Raw genomic sequence first — 22,019 nt, 5'->3', positions numbered from 1 at the left:
ATATCCAGCATGGACTCATGTTAAGTCTAGGCTAGCTCCTCTGAAAGGCTCAGAATAAGTCCTTGCCCCACGTTGGGCGCCAAAATGTAAATGTTCTGTTGTATCTCTATAGTAATCCTTCTCTGGGAGGAGGTTTTCTTTTCTGTAAATCCTTTTTTTCTGTGAGCAGGTTTCTTGGGAGGCTTCTGGAGTGAAGGTAGAAATCTCAAATCCTCCTTCCTGAATCCTGGCTCTGAATCTCCTCCAGCTTCTCTGAAGTTATCCTGGGAAGTCTTATCCTTAACCCAATCCAGACTGCTCTCCAGGCTCAATGTTGCCTCCCAGAGAATGGGCTTGTGGGTACTCCTACCTAACAGACTCATACTATGCTAAATGTCTGGTGAATGACTTGCTAAATTATAGCACTGGATCTGTAATTTTTTCCCTGATGATGTCAATTACCTGCTCAAGAAGCCTCAATGGCTCCCTGTTGTTTATGGAATAAAATACATGTGTACTCCTCTGTTTGACATTGAACACCAATCTGATTCCACTCTATCTTCCTGCTCATTTCACGCTTCTCTCCTTCATGATCTCTATGCTCAAGTTAAACTGATTTGCTATTTTCCTAACTGGATATTAATTCCATCTCCATGCTTTCCCTCGTGTATACAATACACATCCTCCTGATCTCATAATAAATGAATTTGATATAATTCATGGTCCACAAGGACCTGATCCTATGGAGGGGATTCAAACTGTTAATTTTTAATGATAGTGGATCCAATATGCATCCATCCATGAAGTACCTACTATGTACAATATACCATTGTGGGTTATGGGATGAAAAACCTAGGTATTATAGGATCATTGAGAGAAAGGGTGGTTTAGTATGTAACAACAGCAAGCATTTATATCTGTGCCAGGCACTATGCCAAGTGTTTTACAAATATGATATCATTTTGTCCCTACAACAGCCCTGGGAGGAAAGAAGTTATAATTTTCATTTTACAGATAAGGAAATTGAGTCAAATAGTGCTCAGACAACTAGTATCTGAAGCTGAATTTGAACTCATCTTCCTGACCCTGTGGTACCTTGCTGTAAATATCTGATTTTGATGCAAGGAAGATCTGATTTTTGACACATGTTGGCTCTGCCATGTTAGGAAAGTCACTTGAGTTCTCAAATGCAATTCTCTAAGTGTCAGACTGCAGGGGAAGTGAAGATCTATTTTTCACCCCTAAGGCAAGTGGGGTTAAGTGACTTGCCCAGGGTCACATAGCTAGGAAGTGTTAAGTGTCTGAGGCCAGATTTGTACTCAGGTCTTCCTGACTTCAGGGCTGATACAGACCTACTTTTAAGAGGAAGTTTCTCCATTGACAGTTCCCCATACAAATGAAGTCATCAATTCAGTCCCTTGTCCAATAAATCATGATCTATAAGGGATGTCCCAGACACCATCTACTCTAACCTCCTTTTCACAGAGAAAGCTGAGACCAGAGGGGAACTGATTGATTTATGGTCACCTAGGCAGGTCCATAGATGGGGAGCTAGAAAGGCCATCTCATCCTAGGTACTTGTTTCGTGGAGGAGGAAATGGGACCCCCAGAGAGCTTGGGATCTGTTTAAGCTCAGAGTACTTTTAGAGGAGAGATTGGAAGCAAGTTTTGTTTATTTGAATTCCAGGAATCTTTGTTGTATGTGATTAGAGTCTTGAAGGAGTCTCAGGTTTCTTAACCACAGAGATGAGGAGGATGTGTATTCTATACGTGAGGAAAATCAGGGAGATGGAATTAATTCTTCCCAATTGGGAGAATAGCTAGCAAATCTTTTTGACTTGAATGTAGAGAGCATGAAGGAGAGAAGCATGAAAAGAACAAGATAAAGTAGAGTCAGATTGATTTTCAATGCTAAACAGAGCAGTACATGTATATTTTATTTCATAGCCAATAGGGAGCCATCGAAGCTTCTTGAGCAGGGAATTGACATTGTCAGGAAGAGAATCCATATCCAGTGTTATAATTTAGGACATAAACACTTGTTTTCATATCATAATCATTTCTGCTGGGGGAAAATCCTTTATGCATTCTTTCACATTGGACCATTCTTTGTAACAAAGACAAAACAATGAAGAAAAAAAATCTTACATAGTGACTGTGTACATTCATAGACAATGACTGTATCCAGTTCTGTTTAAACTGGTCTTTTTTCCTGTAGACACAGGTTACTCCACTTTCTACTTCTGGGACTATCCAATACCTGGAGGTTTTTTCCTTGCCTCGTAGAATCTCTTTTTTGTTTCAGGCATTTTCTTCAGCTTTTCTTTATGACCCCAAAGACCCAGAGGATCACTTCCTTTCTCTCTAAAAGTCCTGGGTTTGTCTTATTTTATTCTCCTTGTATCTTTTTTGTTGTAAATACTTATTGGTATTAGGATTCTTGCATTCTTTGTTTCAGTACCTGAAACCTGCTTAAAAATAATTGTCGATTTATTATTCTTTGTTATTTTAGCTTTTATGGTTGACTGGTATGACTGGACACAGGATTGCTGTTAAAATGCTCTCCATTTAATCAATTTTTGAAGCTTAGTTCTCTGGTGAGTAGGCTGCTAGGACAGAGCCAGGAGCAAGGGCTTAACAAAAGTATGATTTTGTCCCACGGCATGGAATAAGATAGTCATTGCTAACATTAGAAAAGTATTAAATTGCACTAAGTACTTTCCCTTATATTAAAATATCCAGTAAAAGAAGAAGTATCTGAACAAAGGTCAACTGATTATCAATAGTCAATTTAATCTAACACTCCTTAAACTTTATTTATAAGCAAAGCACATAGTAGGCAAAACTTCTTTTTAATATGAATTCTTTGGAATTCTTTGAATAATTTGGAGTTCTTCCAAAGACACGATAAAGCTGCCTATCATAGATCATAACAGTCTCCAGTGACTCAGAATTGTGGGTGATCCAAAGACAAAGATCAAAGGCACATAGCAGCTATTAATAAACTGTACCGTGTTGCCCACGATGCCTTCCTTGTAAAACATAGCATGGAGGACATTTAGAAGGTGCCTTATTGGAAAAAGCAGTGGGCTGGTTCTGCAGGAAAATTGAAAAGGATCAGATGGACAGTTTGCAGGCTGTCATGGTGTCAAGCAAAAGGCCTAAGGGAAGGTCTTAGTTATACCAAATCAGTCAGACAGTAAGTATTTATTAAGCACTTTCTATGTGCCAGGTGTTGCACCCAAAACTAGGATACAAAGAAAGGAAAAAAACAAAACAAAACAAAACAGGTTTTTTTTTTCATTAAGGAAATTTGACAAAGTGTGGTGGTTAATTGCAGGTTTCACCAGGAAGAAAATACATCATTAAAAAACCCAAAAGATGCCTGATTGGAAAAGGCAATGGACTGGTTACACAAGAAAAATGAAAAGGATCAGATGGACAATTTGCAGGCTGTCACGTTGTCAAGCAAAAGAGTGAGGCCTAAGGGAAAATCTCTAGTAAGGAGATGCAATGGCTGGCACTAGAGTTAGCTCATCTTCTTGAGTTCCGATTTAGTTTTAGACCCTTACTCGTTCTGTGACACTAGGCAAATCATTTAAATCCTTTTGACCCTGGTTCCTTATTGTAGAATGAGCTAGAGAAGGGAATGGCAAACCACTCTGGTATCTCTGCCAAGAATACCTCAAATGGGCTAAATTATGTATACATGACTGAAAAATAATCTAGCAAACAACAACGACACATGGGTAGAACAGGGGATGTTAACATTCTTACTTTCAGGGCTGTGTTATGGTATAATTTTTTTTCATTACTCTTTCAACTCTATACACATTTATACTCTAGTGGAGAGATCCAAAATTCTTCACTTGTCTCTGGAACTATGGGTAAATCACCATATTTCTACAAATCTTGATTACTTCATCTGCCAAATTGCAGGGGGGGTTGTATCCAATCTCTTCCTAGTCCAAATATGATTCTATGCATATAGAAAAGTATGATACAAGGGAGCAAGTCAAGAAAAACTGAATTTGAATTCTTAATAACAATACATTTCCATGGCTAGTCTGATGATGATAAGAGTTTAAATTAAGACTTAAAAAGGACCTGAGAGACCATCCAATCCAATCTGTTTTCTCATCTGTAAAATGGAAATAATAATAGCACCTGCTGGCCAGGGTTGTTATGAAGATTAAATCTGCAAAGCTTTTTGTGAACCTTAAAATACTACATAATTATGAATTATGATTATTCTCCTTTTATTGCTTAGTTCTTTCTCCTTTAATCACTTCAAATAATGGTTTGGGTAAGAGCAAAGATTTCATACCGGGTCCTGACCCAAATGAACTGAATTTAATAAATTCATTAATAAAAAATACTAAAATAAAAAATAAATCAACAAATATTTAAGTGCTTATTATACATCTACCACATGTACTATGGATCCACACATGGTTCAACTAATTACACTAGACCATGGGCACATGAAGACAAAACAAAATCCAACTGTCTTCAAGGAGCTTATGTTCTACTTAAGGGATTAATGAGTACAAGAAGAACGATCATACAGTTAATGGACAAGGGAATTAGTGTTTGCAGCTGGGACAAAAAAAAAAGATATTTTTTGAAGAGACAGCTGTGAGTTTGAAGTTTCAAGGGAGCTAGGGTTTCTCTAGAGGCAGTGAGCAAAACCCGATTTGGTCTCTTCCCAGAAGACCAACAAGGGAGTCCATTTCCCATTTCTTCATTTTGCCACTGAAGGTGGCCATGATTTCTCCCAGCTCACTTGTGAAGGCTCCCCTTCATTTTCAGTTTATGGCCATAGGAATTGGAAAGCCTGGGAAATCTGGAGAAGGCATCCCCTAAAGACTCCTCTCAGTCAGTTGCAGCATCCTGGGGATCAGCCTCAGCTGCCTGTTATGGTAATAAATACAGCAAACTAACCTTTTTCTGGTTGAGCTCGCCTGAGGAGCAAACACAGACTGCTCCTTTGGTGCCCCACTTTTCCTTTCAAACTCACATAGAGGTCAACTTGCTGACATCTTGAGTAACACTTGGGAGGAAGAATTTCTTAGAGAAGCTGTAATCCCTCCCAGGGAGCAACCTTGCCCAATTTAGACCTGGTCCATTAAGTTTGCCTTCCGAGGCTGAGAACGGTCGACCTCTTCTAAATTGGAAATGTCGAGGGAGGGATGCTCGGCAAACAGGCAAACCTGCCTGCGGAATTTCAGGCATTTCCTGTTTGGGGGGCTGCAGGAACTCTCAGGAAGGGCCGCTTTGGCCTGCTGGGGAGGAAAAATCACTTGGGCTTTTAAAGGACTTCTCAGTTTCTCAAATGGCTCATCCTGAAGGTCAGAGGCATTGAAGAAATGTAAAAAAAAAAAAAAAATACTTTAGGTGGTGAATAAAGGCCTGTGGCTTCCAGGATGAAGTCATTCCCAATCTATTTTTGACCAAAAATCTGTCAAGAAGGGACTATGAGCATGGAGGAGTGATCAGAGGGCCAGGCTCAGAGCCAAGAAGACCCGTATTCAAATCTTGTCTCCGACACATAGACCCTTGGTAAGTCACAACCTCTCAGTGCTCTAGGCAACTTTTTAAGATGATAATTTATAGAAAGAGTTGGTGGAAGTTGTTTCCACTTTGGAAGTTTCTGCTATTGGTGAAATCACAGGCTCAGACTATCTACCCTTAGCAAAGTCTTCTGAGACTGAGAAGATACACTCATAGAAAGGCTTTCACCTGTGCTCACAGTGAGAGTTACACTTGGAAAGGGCTATTCACAGGTAGTTAAGGGGAGGGAGGAAGGGAACAAATATTTATTAAGTAGTTAATATGAGTCAGGCACTGTTCTATGAGTTTTACAGATATTATCTCATCTTCACAACCCCCCTGGGAGGTAGGTGCATTTTTTGATCCCCATTTTACAGTTGAGGAAACTGAGGCAGGCAGCTGTAAAGTACTGTGCCCAGAATCCCAGAGCTTGGAATTGTCAAAAGTTGTCTCTGGCCTTTGGAGGAATGGGGTACCCTTTACTTAGCGTGATTTGAAGCCAGGCAAGGCTGTTTGCCTCCAAATATCTCCCCTCTTCTCACATGCATGTGTGAGGAGTGCCTTACGTTCTACTCTTTATGCCTTCTTTTGGGTTAAGGCAGCATTTCTCCATCAACTGGCTTGCAGACCAGACCCTCACTGACAGCATTTCTCTCACTCCCCCAGTCTACAGACCTTGACTCCTAAAACCCTTTAATTCGAAAAATATATTTATGATAATGCCCCCCCTTTTCTTGGCTCAATATTTATATATCCTGCCTTTCCCAGCCTGGGCTTCTTCCTTCTTTTTGGTACCAGATTTTGCTTCCTAAAGTAATTTAGATCTCTTAGGATTTTCTCAAGGGCAAGGATGCTTTTACTCCCAGGCTTACATCATCAGTGTCTGCACATAGTAGGTACTTAATACATGCCTGTTGTTTAATAGAGTTGAGTTTGTGTAGGGGATTTCAGAGCTTTAAAATTGAGAGTAAAATTCAGAGATTTTACTAGTTGGAAAGAAAGATGGCAGACAGTACTAATGGGCCTCAGCACTGAGGGCTTTGGGGATTCCTGTCAAATGCTTTATGGGAAACTGGCCTATGTTACAAATCCATGGGTTGAAATTTTTCTTCAGATACTTATTATAACCTAGGAAGTGTTAGGCTCTTTCAGCCTCAGTTTCTTAGCCTATAAAATGGGGTTAATAATAGAATCTATTTTTACTAGGAAGATATAATAAGATAATGTATCTTGTGCTTTTGCAAACCTTAAGGTCCTTTGTAAATGTTAGTTATTATAATATCCATAGATATCCATGAGAAGTGATGTGAATTCCACTTCAAGCCCATATTTGACTGGAAAAGGAGGGGAGTCAATCATGTGAGGGGCCTAGGATGAACCTCCATATGGCCCTAGAGTTGACTTTGCAAAAGAACATTTCTTGATCTCGATATCCACCCTGACTTGACTAGAGGGACTGAGCTTCCCCAGTTTGGGAGTTAATCCACTGGGTTCATCAAAACTCTGCCCTAGGACTGAACCGTCCTAATGGATCACTGAGTGTAAAGTCTACTATCCTTTTATTATTTCAAGAGGTCTGAGGATCCATCTCCCAGTCAGCATCCACTAAGAAGCCAGGGCTTATTTAAAGGGTATTTTGCCATTTGTAGGACCATTGCTCTCAAACCAGACTCTCTCTTCCCTTACCCATATCCATTCATTGCTACCAGCCTTGTCATTTCCTGAGACCTGAGACATGAAAGGCTGACATAGGTGACATTGACTTCTGGAGGCTTCCTTCAAAATGGAGACCATCTGCAAGTCTAGGTGGAAAAATCAATGGACAAAAATGACCCTGTCCTCAAGGAGCCTACAAGACTTCTCTTCCCTGTAGAGCTTCCCTTTGGACATCATCACAAGTCTCTGATATAATTTGTGTGTAACCTTTCCCAACTTTCATCTGACTGATTAAAAAAAATGGCTTCTTAAGATGCTAACTTTCCTTTCTCCTGAGCCAATCAACTTCCTGAGTCAGAAGACCTAAGTTGGAATTCCTCCTGTCACTTACTGCACATGCGACCTCAACCACTGAGTCTCAGTTTCCCCATCTGTAAATGAGAGAGTAGGATGCAATGGTCTTTGGGGTCCATTCCAGCCGTCTTTTACCTTTGCTTGGCAGAGTGGGGAGAAGTTAGATTTGTTGGGAAGAGCTCCCCTTCTTCTTTGAAATATATAATATTAATATATATATAGTCCAAGGCTGTGGCTCTGAAGATAATATGGTGGACGAGCCTGGAGACAATTATCTCGCCAACTCAGCCTATTTTAATCCATTTCCAAGCAGTCTGAGTTAGGTATTTTGGAATAGGCCTTTCTAAATAAGACCCCAAATTCTGTGATTTAGAAAATATTAGTGGATCACCCAGCCACACATTCATTTCAATTTAATTTGATTTGATTAATTAGCATTTATTGGGCCCTTGCTAAGTACAATAAGTAGACAGAAGGAACTTTTACTCTTAGAAATTTTGGCTTCCTATGGATATCAAAACCAAACTGATTAATCAAATGATGTAATAAATTGATAAGCATTTATTAAGCACTGACTGTATATACATCACCTGCTAAGGCTGTTATAAATGGAAAGGTCAGAGAAATCTTGACCCTGAGGAGCTTTCCTTCTAATGGAGGAGACCCTAGATCTGGAAGGTTTTAGTTACCAACAGGATAGAAAGATCCCATGATTTTCAGGGGGCTGCAGAAAAAGCAGAGGATCACTCTATTTTAGAATACAATTTCCACTGATAAAATCCCATCAATGTTGCATATTGAAACATTTGCCAGTATTGAGACGACTGGATTGGATGCTCAAATGTTATCCCATTTGATCCTCTCAATAACTTGTGAAGTAGGTGTTGTTTCTACCCCCATTTTATAGATCAGGAAACTGAGGCTGACTAGTCCATCTGTAGTGTCTGAAGAAAGGTTCAAATCCAGTTTTCCTGACTCCAGGTCATTGTGTTGATTTTCTTTTCTTGCTTTGGAATCAAACAGTCTGCTATAAACCCTTTAATCTGGGGTTCTTAACCTGGGGCCAATAAATCGGATAACGATTTCCCCCTACTTGGTTTTCTTTGTAATCTGATCTGTTTTATTTTGATGCCTTTGAAAACCCTAGTCTGAGAAGGCTTAATGACTGGGGCAGGACCCCAAGGCTTCTCCAGACTGGCAGAGAAGCTTGCAATTCAACTACGGTTCACTCTCATCTCACATCTTGATGGTGAAGAGGACGGAGTGCTGACCTGGAGGCAGGAAGGCCTGAGTTTGAATGCAGCATCAGATACTTAGAGCTAGATGAGCCTGGGCAAGTCATCTAGTTTTACTTATCTCAATTTCCTCATCTACAAAATAGAGATTCTAATAGCACCTCACTCCCAAGGAGCGAGGTGGCAGAGTGGAGACTATATTGGGCCTGGAATCAGGAAGACTCCTCTTCTTGAGTTCAAATATGACCTCAGACACTTACTAGATGTATGAACCTCAACAAGTCATTTAATCCTATTTGCCTCAGTTTCCTCATTTGTAAAATGAGCTGGGGAAGGAAATGGAAAACCATCTTGTATTTCTGCCAAGAAAATCCCAAATGGGGTCATGGAGAAATGGACATGACTGAGTTAAGCAAGCAGCAAAACCCAAGGTTGTGAGGATCTGGTGGGAAGATATTTGTAGTTCTCTTAGCACAATGCTCATTCATAATAAGTGCTAAATAAATATTAGTCATGTACACATGTATCTTTTAGCTTTTGGGGGAAATAGATCTTTTCCAACTCTTCTTGGAAGGGCAACAATTAGGAATGGTCAAATCCAGACAGGCAACTGTCAATGACCTTCCAAAGTTCTTTGGATTCATTCAATGGTGTGGTACACATAGGGAGAGGAGGGCCCGCCCAACTTTGGACATGCTTAAAGGCTGTTAGAGATATTGAGGTCATTTTGGGGGAGTCTGTCCTCCGTAGTATATACAACATGGGGTTCCCCTGCTCAACCAACTGAGGTGTCATGTGCCAAAAGAAGAATCAGACCAATTAGCAGCTTCCCATTTTGGCTCATTCTCTTTGCTAGCCAGGTTACTACATTCAGATGTTTCTCTCTGATTCAGGATTAAGGAGTAGAAAGTACCCTTTAAATTGCATCCAATGTCCTGATTGTCTCACCTTAGTTATGGCTACTAAATTCAGCTGTTTCTCTCTGATACAGGATTAAGGATTAGAAAGCACTCTTTAAATTGCACCCAAAATCCTGCTTGCCTCAACCTAGTTATGGTTACTTTCAGATGTTTCTTTCTGGCACAGGATTATGGATTAGAGTGCATTAGAATGCACCCTTTAAATCACATCCAATGTCCCGGTTGCCTCACCTTAGTTATGGTTACTAAATTTAGCTGTTTCTCTCTGATACAGGATTATGGAGTAGAAAGCACTCTTTAAATTGCATCTAATGTCCCGGTTGCCTCACCTTAGTTATGGTTACTTTCAGATGTTTCTCTCTGATACAAGATTATGGAGTAGAAAGCACTCTTTAAATTTGATCCAGAATCCTGGTTGCCTCACCTTAGTTATAATTGACATATACACACATGCCCACACATATATTTAAATGCACACATGTGCACACATGTGCACATTCTATGTTGCCATTTCCATCAGAGGGAAGCCATTCTATATTTTAGCCTCCTGATGTGGAGGAAAGAGAGCTGGTCTCAGACTTCTAAGATCAGGTTTCAAAGGCTGCCTTTTTCATGTATTCACTGAGTGACCCTGGGTGAGTATTTAACATTCTGGTGTGTCAGCAAACTCTCTCAACCTCTGAGGCACAATCTGCCTCAGTGGAGGGGCTTTCTTCACTGGGAGCTTTTTACACCAATGGAATCAGAGGTTTGGTATCCCTCTTCCTCCAAAACAGAAACCGTGTCTCAAACTTGAAGGACTCGAAGAAAGAAACAGTTTGCAAGTGTCTTTGTTTCTCTTTCTTTGGGAGCATTTGGACAAAAGGCTGCTTTGGGAAGCTGGAGGAAGGGAAGTCAGCACAGGAATAGATAGCAGTGTTTGGATATAGTTGTGTTTGGTCTCCCTTAAACTGTATAAAACAATTACAGGCTTAGATACTGCACATCAGGGCTTCTCTTATTAAAACCTAACCCTCAAGAATCATTTGGCTTTGCCAGGCAAGAGAAATCCTTTGAACCCTGGAGTAAAAGCGCCATATAGATAGTCATCTTTCTAACTCTGATGAGACCTGAAGGGGTCTGGGAGATTGCAAGGATTCTTATAATCTCCTGAATGGGAGAGAGAGCGAGGATAGAGACAATCAGAGGATTGGTCATGGTTGTAAAGGCAGAGAGAGAGAGAGTCTCATTACTTATGCAGAGACACGGTGTCCAGGAGGTGACTGTCCCACCAGGCTTGGCCTTGGGCACATGGGAGGACAGCGAAAAACCAGAAAATAGTCAATAACACATTGAGAATGGAAAGGTTATAGACTACATATTGCAAGGATTGTTTCAAGGAACAATACAACCTTGGACTGGAGGGGAATTCTAATTAACTAAATGATTTATTAGATGCCATTTCCTTCATGTAGAATCATCGCTGGCAAAATGTTGCCACCAACTTCTTCCCAGTGGGTCTTTCCATTGCTCTCTTCCAGGGACATGATGTTGCATGATCCAAACTCTATTATATCCTTGCGAGGAAAGTGGGAGGAAGGAGAAGATACATCCTGTATCAGAGAGAAGCATCTGTTAGTAACCATAACTAGGGTGAGGCAACCAGGACTCTGGATGCACCAGTGAGCAGTTTGGGATACTCATGAAAGATCCCAAAGTTCCCAAGCAGAACCTACCCTTGTTTCTTCTTCCTACTACATTCTGGGCCATAATCGTGTCCACTTATAGCATCCTTCCAGATACTTGCCTAGTGATGGTCTGACTCAGTTGGCTGCCTGACCACTGCATGCTAGAATCAAGACAATATAGTCTTTGTGTCCACCTTTGTTTGTGAAATTCTAGAATTCTGGAACTTAGACATCGCTTTGTTTTGAATCCAAACCTATGAATGTGAACTTTATCCGTGATCTCATTGCTGTTTCCTTCTGTCCCTGAGATTTATCTACACTAAAGTAACTGTGGGTGGTTTGAAAAGTAGGTTTCTCAGTGGCAGCCATAGACCTCATAAACAGCTCTGTTGGGGTCAAGGAAGAAAGGAACTGACTCTGTGTGAGTAATACACATGTAATCTCAGGAGCTGAATGTGAAGCTTGTGTCAGCAGCAATGGCTACTGGGGGGAACAGGAGGTTCTCACTCTCCATGGCTCTCAAGGGTCCATTTATGATGAAGAGAATGGATGTCCGGTACTTGGGACTTCTCGTCATTCTCCCAGAATGGTCTTTCTTCCCCAGCCTTTACCACTTACTCATAGGAAGTCCACTCTTAGTTGTTACCAAGATCATTTATGACTTTTTTTTCCATTTCTATTTGGAATTCTTTAAAACTTATGGGCAAACAGTTCAATTCAACTCATTAAGCTTCTACTAAGGGTCTATTATGTATTAGGTATGGGGCAGCTAGCTGGAGCAGGAGATAGAGTGCCCGGCCTGCAATGAGGAAGCCTCAACCTCCTGAGTTCAATTTTGGCCACAGACACGAGTTAACCTGGTAACCTGGGCAAATCAGGTAACACTTTTTGCCTCAATTTCCTCATCTGTAAAATAAAAGAGAGAAAAAAATGGCATATTATTTTAGTATTTTTGACAAGTAAACCTCAAAATGGGGCCACAAAGAGTCAGACATGGCTGAAAAGAACTAAATAACAAGAAAAAAGCATCAGGCAAGGTACTTCAGACTATGGGAACTATATATACATGGAAATATACAACATATATAACCCTAATACAATTTCCAGAATGAGAGACTTAGCAAGGATAGGTAGAGAGGCCAGCAAAAATGATCTGTAGAACCTGGTAGTTCAGCTGATTTTTGAAAGACGCAAAAGATTTTACAAGGAGAAAGAAAAAAGGGAGAGCATTTTCCACATTGGAGGCCACTTCAGTTCAAGTTAATTGCTCATATCACAAATTCAACTGTGTCTTGGCATTGGAGATGATCAAAACTCTATATATCACTGGAAGGAAATGTGGAAGGAGGAAGGAAGAGAAGATAGAGGGAGGAAGGAGATGTGGACACTAATGAGGATGATCCCTGGCCTCCAAGGACAGAAATAACAAGCACCCGAGTAAGCAAACATGACATGGTGTCCAGATTGGGGTGTGAGTGGGGTGACACGAACAACTGGGACCTTCAGGAAAGTCTTTTTGTAAGAGGTGATAATTGAGCTGGATACAAAGCTGTTCAGAATTCCCAGAGGCAGAAGTGAGTGGGATATAGCATGGAAGGGGTAGATGGGAAGTTGTTTACAAGGAAGAGTTAGGGGCCAGATTGATCAAAATAAAAAGTGTGTGAGAGACTGAAACACATATATAACACAATGTGTATATATACATATATATGTATATATATGTGTGTGTGTGTGTGTGTGTGTGTGTGTGTGTGTGTGTGTGTGTGTGTTTGTAACATGCCCTCCTGGCAGTTATAATTACTAGTCTGCCCTAGGCCCAACAGAGTACCTTTGACCACTGATCTTTGCAGTGTCAACTCTACCTGGCTCGCCTCCTCTGAGGCCTTCAAAGGTCTCTGGCCATAATCTCTTGAATAACCGGTAGCGCACTCAAGAACAGCCACATGTAATCTTAAAGGCCTTTGTTATACCTACTCACATAATGCCCTGACTTAATGCTCTGACTTGTTAGTTCCCTAGTGAACACCTGGTCAGAAGACCCACGTATTCACTACCAAACTCCTTACCTCTCTGGGCTATCCATCTGCTTGGCTTGGCTACCCCAGGTTAGGGAGCCAGGTTAAAGAGAGCAACTGCTGTCTGCAGTGAGCTTATAAAGGGCCTGTGAGGTCACACGCACAGCCAACCAGTGAGAGAATTGTCACCCATTACAAAGCTATCTCAATATAGCCAAGCTCCCACCCACAGGGCAGTCCTAATATCCACAGAGAATACTTCCGAGCCATTCAATCTCCTGTTGCACTGTGGCGCCACCCATTTAAAGGGCCCTTACAATTCTCTTCTCTTGTTTTGCGGGAACCGCATCCTTACATATGTTCATATGCATATATGCCATTATACATATTTGTGTCCTTTCATTCTCTCCTTCTCTCCATCACAAATATATATATATATATATATCTCATATAAATACACACACATGTGTGTATACGCACATATATAGATACATATATACATACACATATATAATACCATTATATATTATATATGTATATCCTTTTTTCCCTCTCTTCATTACACACACACACATCACATAAAACTACATGTACAGGTACAAAAACATATACACATATGCATGCTTACATATGTACACACACTTATATATCCTGGGAGCCACTGGAGTTGATTGAATGAAGGGAGAGTGATATAATCAGAGCTACATTTCAGGAAGATCAGTTTAGCAATTGGGTGGAGGGTAGACTGGAGTGGGCAGAAACTTGAGAGAAAAACAGTAGGTTTTGTAATAGTGCAGATTGTTGTTGCTGAACATTAATAATTCTGTTGTGAATTGGTGAGAGCCTATTGTGAGGTGATGCTAGAGAAAAGCGTGTGGTGACAGATGTTATAGAAGTAAAATTGACAGAACTTAGTCTCTGGTGTTGAGCAAGAGTAAAGATTGAGGATGATCCTGTAACTTTGAGCTTGAATGGCTGAGCCTTTGAGTATAACAGGAAAGTTCAAAAGAGGGGGCCTCTGAGTAGAAATGTTCCAGTTAAGTTTGGTGGAGCTGCAGATATTTGTGAGATGTCCAATTCCATTTGGAAATGTCCAACAGGTAGTTGGCGATGACAGACTGAAGGTTAGGAAACCGATCTATCTGATCACACCAACTCTCTCCCAAATAAGTGCACCTTGGTGGTTTCTTATTAACACCTGGAACAGATATAATGTCCTTTGGTATTTCAGGTTCTCCCACTGGCTTCTCCTGCCACTCTAGTTCTTTTACATGTCCTTGCTCACCATTGTGGCCTCTTGGTGCTTTTCACACATGACGTTTCATCTCTTATCTGTGTCTATGTTTTGGATTTCTCTCATACTTGGACAGTTCTCCTTCCTTCCTTCTTCTTCTTAGTGTCACTGATTTCAAGATAGCTTAAATCCTATTTTCTGCTGGAGGCCTTTGCTAGTTCCTCCAGGTGCTAGTACCTTCTCTTCTGAGATTTCTTTCCATCTACTATTTACATTTACTGTCTTTATATTTTTATTAAACTACAAACTCCCTGAAGGCAGAAATGATTTTGCCTTTCTTTGTAACCTCAGTGATTAGCACAGTACCTCCTCACATAATAAATGCTTAGTGAACAGCTGATTCATCTAATGCTCTTTTATACACATCACTGAATTAACTAGATATATTCATGTGAGGGAACAGTTTTTGCACCCATATTTCTACCATCCTCATCACTGCTCCCCTCCTGGACCCATCCTCTTTTGCCCTGGGTGAAAACATTCCCCTGGTGATGAGATACCATTTAGGGACACACATTGGTCCGTGTCTTGCATCAGCATCAATTTACATATTTAATAGAAGAACTTAAATTGACTGTAAAAGAAAGGGATTATTAAACTCAGCAAGAGTCATGAGATTTCAAGAAAGTCTGTTTGTTTTGCTCTTTTATATCCAGAATTCATGCAAAAATCCTGGAATTTAAAGTGGACCAAGATTTCCAAATTACTCTTAAGTTGATACAATTTTGGAAAAATCCTGGCACGGCCATCTGGAAAAAGTTGCTCTGGGTCTCAAAGTATGTGTGATTTTCTTTTTAAAAGAAAAGAATAGTGAGATGAGTCACAGGGGATGGCACCTCTTGCTAATTCTACTGAGGCAAGACCTCTTTTCCAAATGTTCCGGAGGCCCCCCTGCAGATGTTTCCTCACTGTGTTGAGCCATCCTTCTCCTTGGGAATTAAGGCTGAGTGAGGCAAGTGCAGCCGAGGACTTTTGCAAGGTTTTACAAGCTCTTGAGGCAGAGGGGCTTCAGAGATGGAGGGAACAAAATGTAAAATTTTCCAGGTGTGTGAAGATGAAGAACAGATGTGAAGATGAGCCCATGATCAATAGTGGCTTTGATCCTTAATGGCTACAGTAAAATTATACTAAGTAAAACTTTAAGTAATACTCAGTTTCTATTTTAGACCATCAGCATTCATTAAGCACCTCCTATGTTCCTGGCATGAAATATACAATGTTCCCTTCTTCAACATTGTGACTGTCTATTTTAGTATTTTTGAAGTTGTTATATGTCTTCCGTTCACTCTGCCACTATTTGCAAAGGTCTTGTTTGGAAATTTCTCTGCTCTGACCCATTTTGTTCTACTTTTCATCTTCCCCATCACATATTGCTTTTTGATTACTACATATAAGGTATTGATAGGGTGTGTGTGTGTGTGTGTGTGTGTGTGTGTGAAAGAGAGAAAAAGACGGAGAGACAGAGCGAAGAAGTAGGAGGAGAAGGAGGAGGAGAAGAAAAGAAGGAGGAGGAGGAGAAGAGAAGGAGGAGAAGAAGGAGAAGAAGAAGAAGAGAAAGAGAAGAAGAGGAGAAAAGAAGAAGAAGAAGGAGATGAGAAAAAGGAGAAAAAGAGAGAGAAGAGAAGAAAAAAAAAGAAGAGAGAAAGAAGAAGAGAGTTATAGCAAAAGAAAGTGAGAGAGTCTGGCAGTCTGGTGACCCCTTCTTGGAATAATGCTTTTAAATGCATAAAATATATAGGATTTTAAAGTTGAACATTATGAATGTTGAATATTTGGATACTGTTATCCAAATTTTTTTCCAAAAGTTCATGGATCTCAGCTAAGAAGCCCTGCTCTATCTTATACTCACAAATGTTTATGGGATTTCCTTTTCCCAGTTTTGAATAAACTAGATCGTGTCTTTGGGACAGGGATTCTTTAACCACAGAATGGTGGGTCATTGCTGGGCTCAGCCTCCTCTCTCTCCTTTTCCCCTGATGGTGCCTGAGTATATCTATTTGAGCTGTCCAAATGGGACAAAGAGGCACTTTGATGTCACACAGGGTGCTGAGGTCGCTACAAAGGCAGCAAATCAGTGCTTTCTTCATGAAGAGTTTTCAAAACCTCAGTTGTGGGAACTTTTTGAGAGCCAGGCTTCCCTGGCTATCTACTGATCGTATGTAAGTAATAACCAAGCTTCAATAGGAGTTTGGGCTGAGAATGGCTTCTTGGTGCAGTGCCTGGCACATAGTAGGCATGTAACCAATGCCTATTGACTGACTTTTTGTAACCTACAGGCTAACTATAGTAGAGTCAGAGATTTCAGGTGGGTCCCTCCCCCATCCTCACCTTTCCCTCCTTCCATATCTTCACCCTTCTCCATTTTCCTCATATTGCTCCCCCCTCCCTCTCCCCTTTTCTTTCTCCCTGTTCTCAGTTGTCCTATCCTTGTTCACAGACTCAGATCCAGAAGGCAAAAAGCCAACATTTCTAAACATTCTCCTTTTTCTCTTTCTTATGCAATCTACCCTTAAGAAAAAGACAAGGCTGACCAATGAGAGCATTGAAGGCTGGACTGAGGCTTTCAAGTCTGCCTCTCTCACCTAGCATGTCTGTTACCTTGGACAAGGCATAAGCTCATGAACTTAGAGCCAGAGAGTCCTTGGAGGTTCCTTAATCCAATCCCCTCATTTTACAGATGAGAGAGTTGAAGCTCACCCCAGGGACTCATGCAAGCTCACACAGATAATTGGTTTCAAAGGTGGGATTTGAACTGAGGACATTGGCTCTTAGATTTGGATCGAGAAGGGTCCTCTGAGCTCAGCTATTTCCGTTCTCTCATTTTACAGATGAGAAGGCTGAGATTGAAGTCAAGTGACACAGGGAGTGTCAGAGGTAGAATTTGAAATGGAAGTCATGGGAGCTTAGGAGGAAGTCTGGAGGGAGCCATAGAGCTCATCCAGAACAATCTTCTCTAATTATAGACAGGAAAGAGTATTCCCAGCAAAGTTCAGTGGTTCACTCAAGCTCACCCAAGGAAACAATGCCGTACTTGGAATTTAAATTGAGATCCTTTGGTGCCCGTGAGTTTTATTTCCACTGCTTTATTGAGCCCATTTACGTCATTTTAGGAGCCTCATCTGTAAAATGGAGATAATGACACCTTCACTACCTACCTCATATTGTTATTGGGAAGTTCAATGGCCTGATGGAAAACAATTTGCCAATCAAAGTGCTTCAGCACATGCAGCCAGGCTGCATCCTTGGCAAAGGACCACAGAAGTAGAGCTTTGTTTTAACTGCTTTACGTTGCCCCTTATTTACCCCACTCTTTTTTTTCCCACATAACATTTATTCCTCCTTTAGACACTCAAATTCCCTGCTTCCTCTCTAGCAAAAGCCACCAGGGTCACGCAGACCTGAGTTCAATGGGAATGACTGGTTGACCCTGCATAAGTCATTTCATCTCTGTTTGCCTAATTTTCTACAACTAGAAAATGGGATTTATAGAAGTGTCTTCCTTCCGGGGTTGTTGTTGTACATATCAAATGGAGATAATATTTATAGAGATTTATACACATTAGCTATTACTATGGAGATGGAAGTGATGGATAAGATCTTATAGCAAGATAACCTTAACCCCATGTCAAACATGAATTAAGTACCTTGTCTGTGTCAAACTATACCCAGAGTGCAATGAATGAAACAATTATTAATCCTAGGGAATAATGAGGAGACAGCAAGTGATTCTCACTCTGGGTATACAAAGACAAGCCCCAATTATGGTTTTGCACTTTCAGCATTTATATTCTATAGGGAAAAGAATATGTATGTATATATGTGGAGATATTTGTGTATATACATATACACATACATGCAAAGATGTTTTACGTGGCTTTGTGTCTGTATATATGTGTATATGTATCATAATGTATATATGTTTATATACTTTATATATGTATATATACTATATATATGTATATATATGATATATTAAAACATACAATACAAATACATACATATTATCTATAAAGATGAATATGAAATATCCCTTTCCCCATATATATATGCATCTGTATGTATTTATGTATTGGTACATGTGTATATACACACATACAAGTATATGTATGTATATGTATACACATAACCAATTATATGTAATGCATAAATATGTAATTGTAAAATATCTACAAGGTATCACCTCCCAGAAGTAGCTGCATTTCAATAGGACTTAAAAGTTTTCAGCCAAAAGAATAAAGTTCAAACTATAGAATTTCAGGAGTCCGCTGAGGAGAGATTTTTTGTTTTGGAGAAAGGTTGTGAAGGGCAATTGCTTTCCTTTCATCATCTCATCATCTTACAGTGTAGGCTGACCCTCCTAGGCCAAAGGCCTTCCCTCACTTTTGGCTTTCTCCTCAAATTGCAAAGTCTTTTATGGAGCCAGGTCACTGTATCAGATAAAGAACTGTAGGATTAGCTTGGGCCTGGGCCCTACCTATTTGCACATGAAAGTAAATTCTTCAAAAGATGGCAATAAAGATTGAAAAGTCATAAACAGTGCACTCAGCAACAGCAAAGGGCAGGACAGCTGAGGGATATGCTGGTGCCTCAGGCAGCTCATCAAACTGCCAAGATCACTTCATTATACACGAGAACCAAGAAAAAAAAAATAAAAAACTGCTTGTAAATTCCTCACCACAGTGCCCAAATCTCACCAAATTAGATTTCTGGGAAATTAAATCAAGGAAAGCAATTGGCTCTCTTTGCTTGTGTCTCATACTCCTTCACAAGCCTTTGAGGGGCCAGTGTCCGTGACTTGGCAGACTTGGGCCACCTGGAAACTCCCATTCTTTCACTTTTTCAGATGAGCATGAGCTGGAAGGATGAGCTGGTCTCCTAATTCTGCTTCTTTAATTTCTCATATTCTGCTGTTGGGCCCACTGTGATTGTCAGCTTAGGATACCCCCAATAGCATTCTAGGTTGTAGCTCACATCTATAGAAGAGAATCTTCTATAGTACCTTCAAGAAGTTCAAGTGGTTGGAACAAGGCCCCCTTAAGGGTTGAATAATCAAAGTTGTCCAAAATGGCACTAGCTATCTTGGGACTAGTGGGTACACCGTGACTGGAGATGTTTATCAATGGAGCTGCTTATAGGCTCAGAGAAATCAATCTAGAGCTGGGAGGATTCTTGAAGATCACCAAAGTTTAACTTCCTCATTTCCCAGATGAGGTAATGGGGGAACTTGAAAATGGGATTCTTGTTCAGGTTTGGGTTCAATGAATGGGTTACTAAGGTTCCTTCTAACTTGATATTCTCTGAATCTGCCAAGCAAAGAATAACTTTGGCCACGAAATGAAATATCACGGAAAGAAGGGAAAGGGAAATCTTTCCCAAGTCTACTAGCACATACAAAGACTGGTCCACAAATTTCTTGATGCATGAACTCAAATGACCCTCACACAAACATCCTCCCTGAAGGGTAATGGTTTATAACAATTCATCCTGAAGGGAACAATAGTAGTTTCAGATGGTGCACTGGACTTGGAGTTCCAGGAGATCTGAGTTCAGATATGTCTCATATTAGTTGTATGATGCTGGGCAAGTCCTTGAACTTTTCTTTTGGATTCTCCTGGCTTGGAAATTGAGGAGAATCCTAGCTCCTATTTCACTAGATTGTTGTGAGAATCACATGAGAATCTATATAAAATACTTTTGTTGTTGCTGGGTTGTTTGCAACCATGTCCAGCTCTTCATGACCCCTTTTAGGCTTTTTTTTAATAGAAATCCTGGAATGATTTGCTATTTCCTTTTCCTTCTCATTTAACAGATGAGGAAACTGAGGCAAACATGGGCAAATGACTTGCACCCAGTTGCACAGCTAGTAATTGAACTCACAAAGATGAATCTTTCTTCCTCTGGGCTTGACAACTCTATTCATTGTGCCACCTAGAGGTCCTTATAAAATGCTTAGCAAACCTTAAAAAAGCTTTATGGCTGTTAGCTATTATGATGGTTATTTATTATCGTTGTCATTAAGAGAATCCGATTTATGGTGTTTGTAAAATCTTTTACTGAAAAACCTCAAAACTAGGAGAAATATGTAGAATACATAGGTGATCCAGATCTGGGATATAATATAGTACAACATGATATATATATATATACATACATATATATATATATATATATATATATATATATATACATATATATATATATATATATATATATATACATATATATATATATATATATATATATATATATGTTTAAATTAAATCATGTTGATAACAACAGCAACAGTGTTTATCTCGTATAAGCAGAATGTGACCTTCAAGGGTCTCTTCCAGCAAGGAGTATCCTATGCAAACATTAAGATTCTACAAGAAATTAATGATAGAGGAACAAAATAATTTTGTTCATTAACTCTCTTTTAAATCATAGTTATACCTAGAAAAAATAACAACAGAATTCATATGGAACAACAAAAGGTTGAGAATTTCAAGGGAAGTAATGAAAAAGAAATTAAATGAAGGTGGTCTAGCTGTACCTGATCTAGAACTATATTATAAAGCAACAGGCACCAAAACCATTTGGTATTGGCTAAGAAATAGACTAGTTGATCAGTGGCATAGGTTAGGTTCACAGGGCAAGATAGTGAATAAAAATAGCAATCTAGTGTTTGACAAACCCAAAGATCCCAACTTTTGGGATAAGAATTCATTATTTGACAAAAACTGCTGGGAAAAGTGGAAATTAGTATGGCAGAAACTAGGCATGGACCCACATTTAACACCACATACTAAGATAAGATCAAAATGGGTCCAAGATTTAGGCATAAAGAACGAAATCATAAATAAATCGGAGGAACATGGGATGGTTTACCTCTGGGACTTGTGGAGGAGGAAGGAGTTTTTGTCCAAGGGAGAACTAGAGACCATTATTGATCACAAAATAGAACATTTTGATTACACCAAATTAAAAAGTTTCTGCACAAACAAAACTAATGCAAACAAGATTAGAAGGGAAGTAACTTATTGGGAAAACATTTTTACAGTTAAAGGTTCTGATAAAGGCCTCATCTCCAAAATATATAGAGAATTGACTTTAATTTATAAGAAATCAAGCCATTCTCCAATTGATAAATGGTCAAAGGAGATGTACAGACAATTTTCAGATGATGAAATTAAAACTATTTCCACTCATATGAAAGAGTGTTCCAAATCACTATTGATCAGAGAAATGCAAATTAAGATAACTCTGAGATATCATTACACACCTGTCAGATTGGCTAAGATGACAGGAACAAATAACGATGAATGTTGGAGGGGCTGTGGGAAAACTGGGACACTGCTGCATTGTTG

At 39.8% G+C, this 22,019-nt stretch overlaps 2 long non-coding RNA genes across 3 annotated transcripts in view; one reads left to right on the top strand and one right to left on the bottom strand.

Annotated features, from left to right (window-relative positions):
* LOC141543131 (uncharacterized) overlaps nucleotides 1-22,019 on the top strand; it is a 136,259-nt gene that overhangs the window by 78,744 nt on the left and 35,496 nt on the right. The gene's annotated exons all lie outside the window — the stretch shown is intronic.
* On the bottom strand, nucleotides 11,106-11,519 carry LOC141542547 (uncharacterized). The gene is made up of 2 exons (XR_012482195.1): nucleotides 11,413-11,519; nucleotides 11,106-11,289 (listed from the first exon to the last, which is right to left on the bottom strand). It is a non-coding gene; the product is annotated as an uncharacterized LOC141542547 (long non-coding RNA).

Source organism: Sminthopsis crassicaudata, chromosome 5 (genome assembly GCF_048593235.1).
Source record: "Sminthopsis crassicaudata isolate SCR6 chromosome 5, ASM4859323v1, whole genome shotgun sequence".
Lineage (NCBI taxonomy): Eukaryota > Metazoa > Chordata > Mammalia > Dasyuromorphia > Dasyuridae > Sminthopsis > Sminthopsis crassicaudata.
The sequence above is the reverse complement of the archived record's forward strand: the minus strand, read 5'-3'. Positions and strand labels throughout refer to the sequence as shown.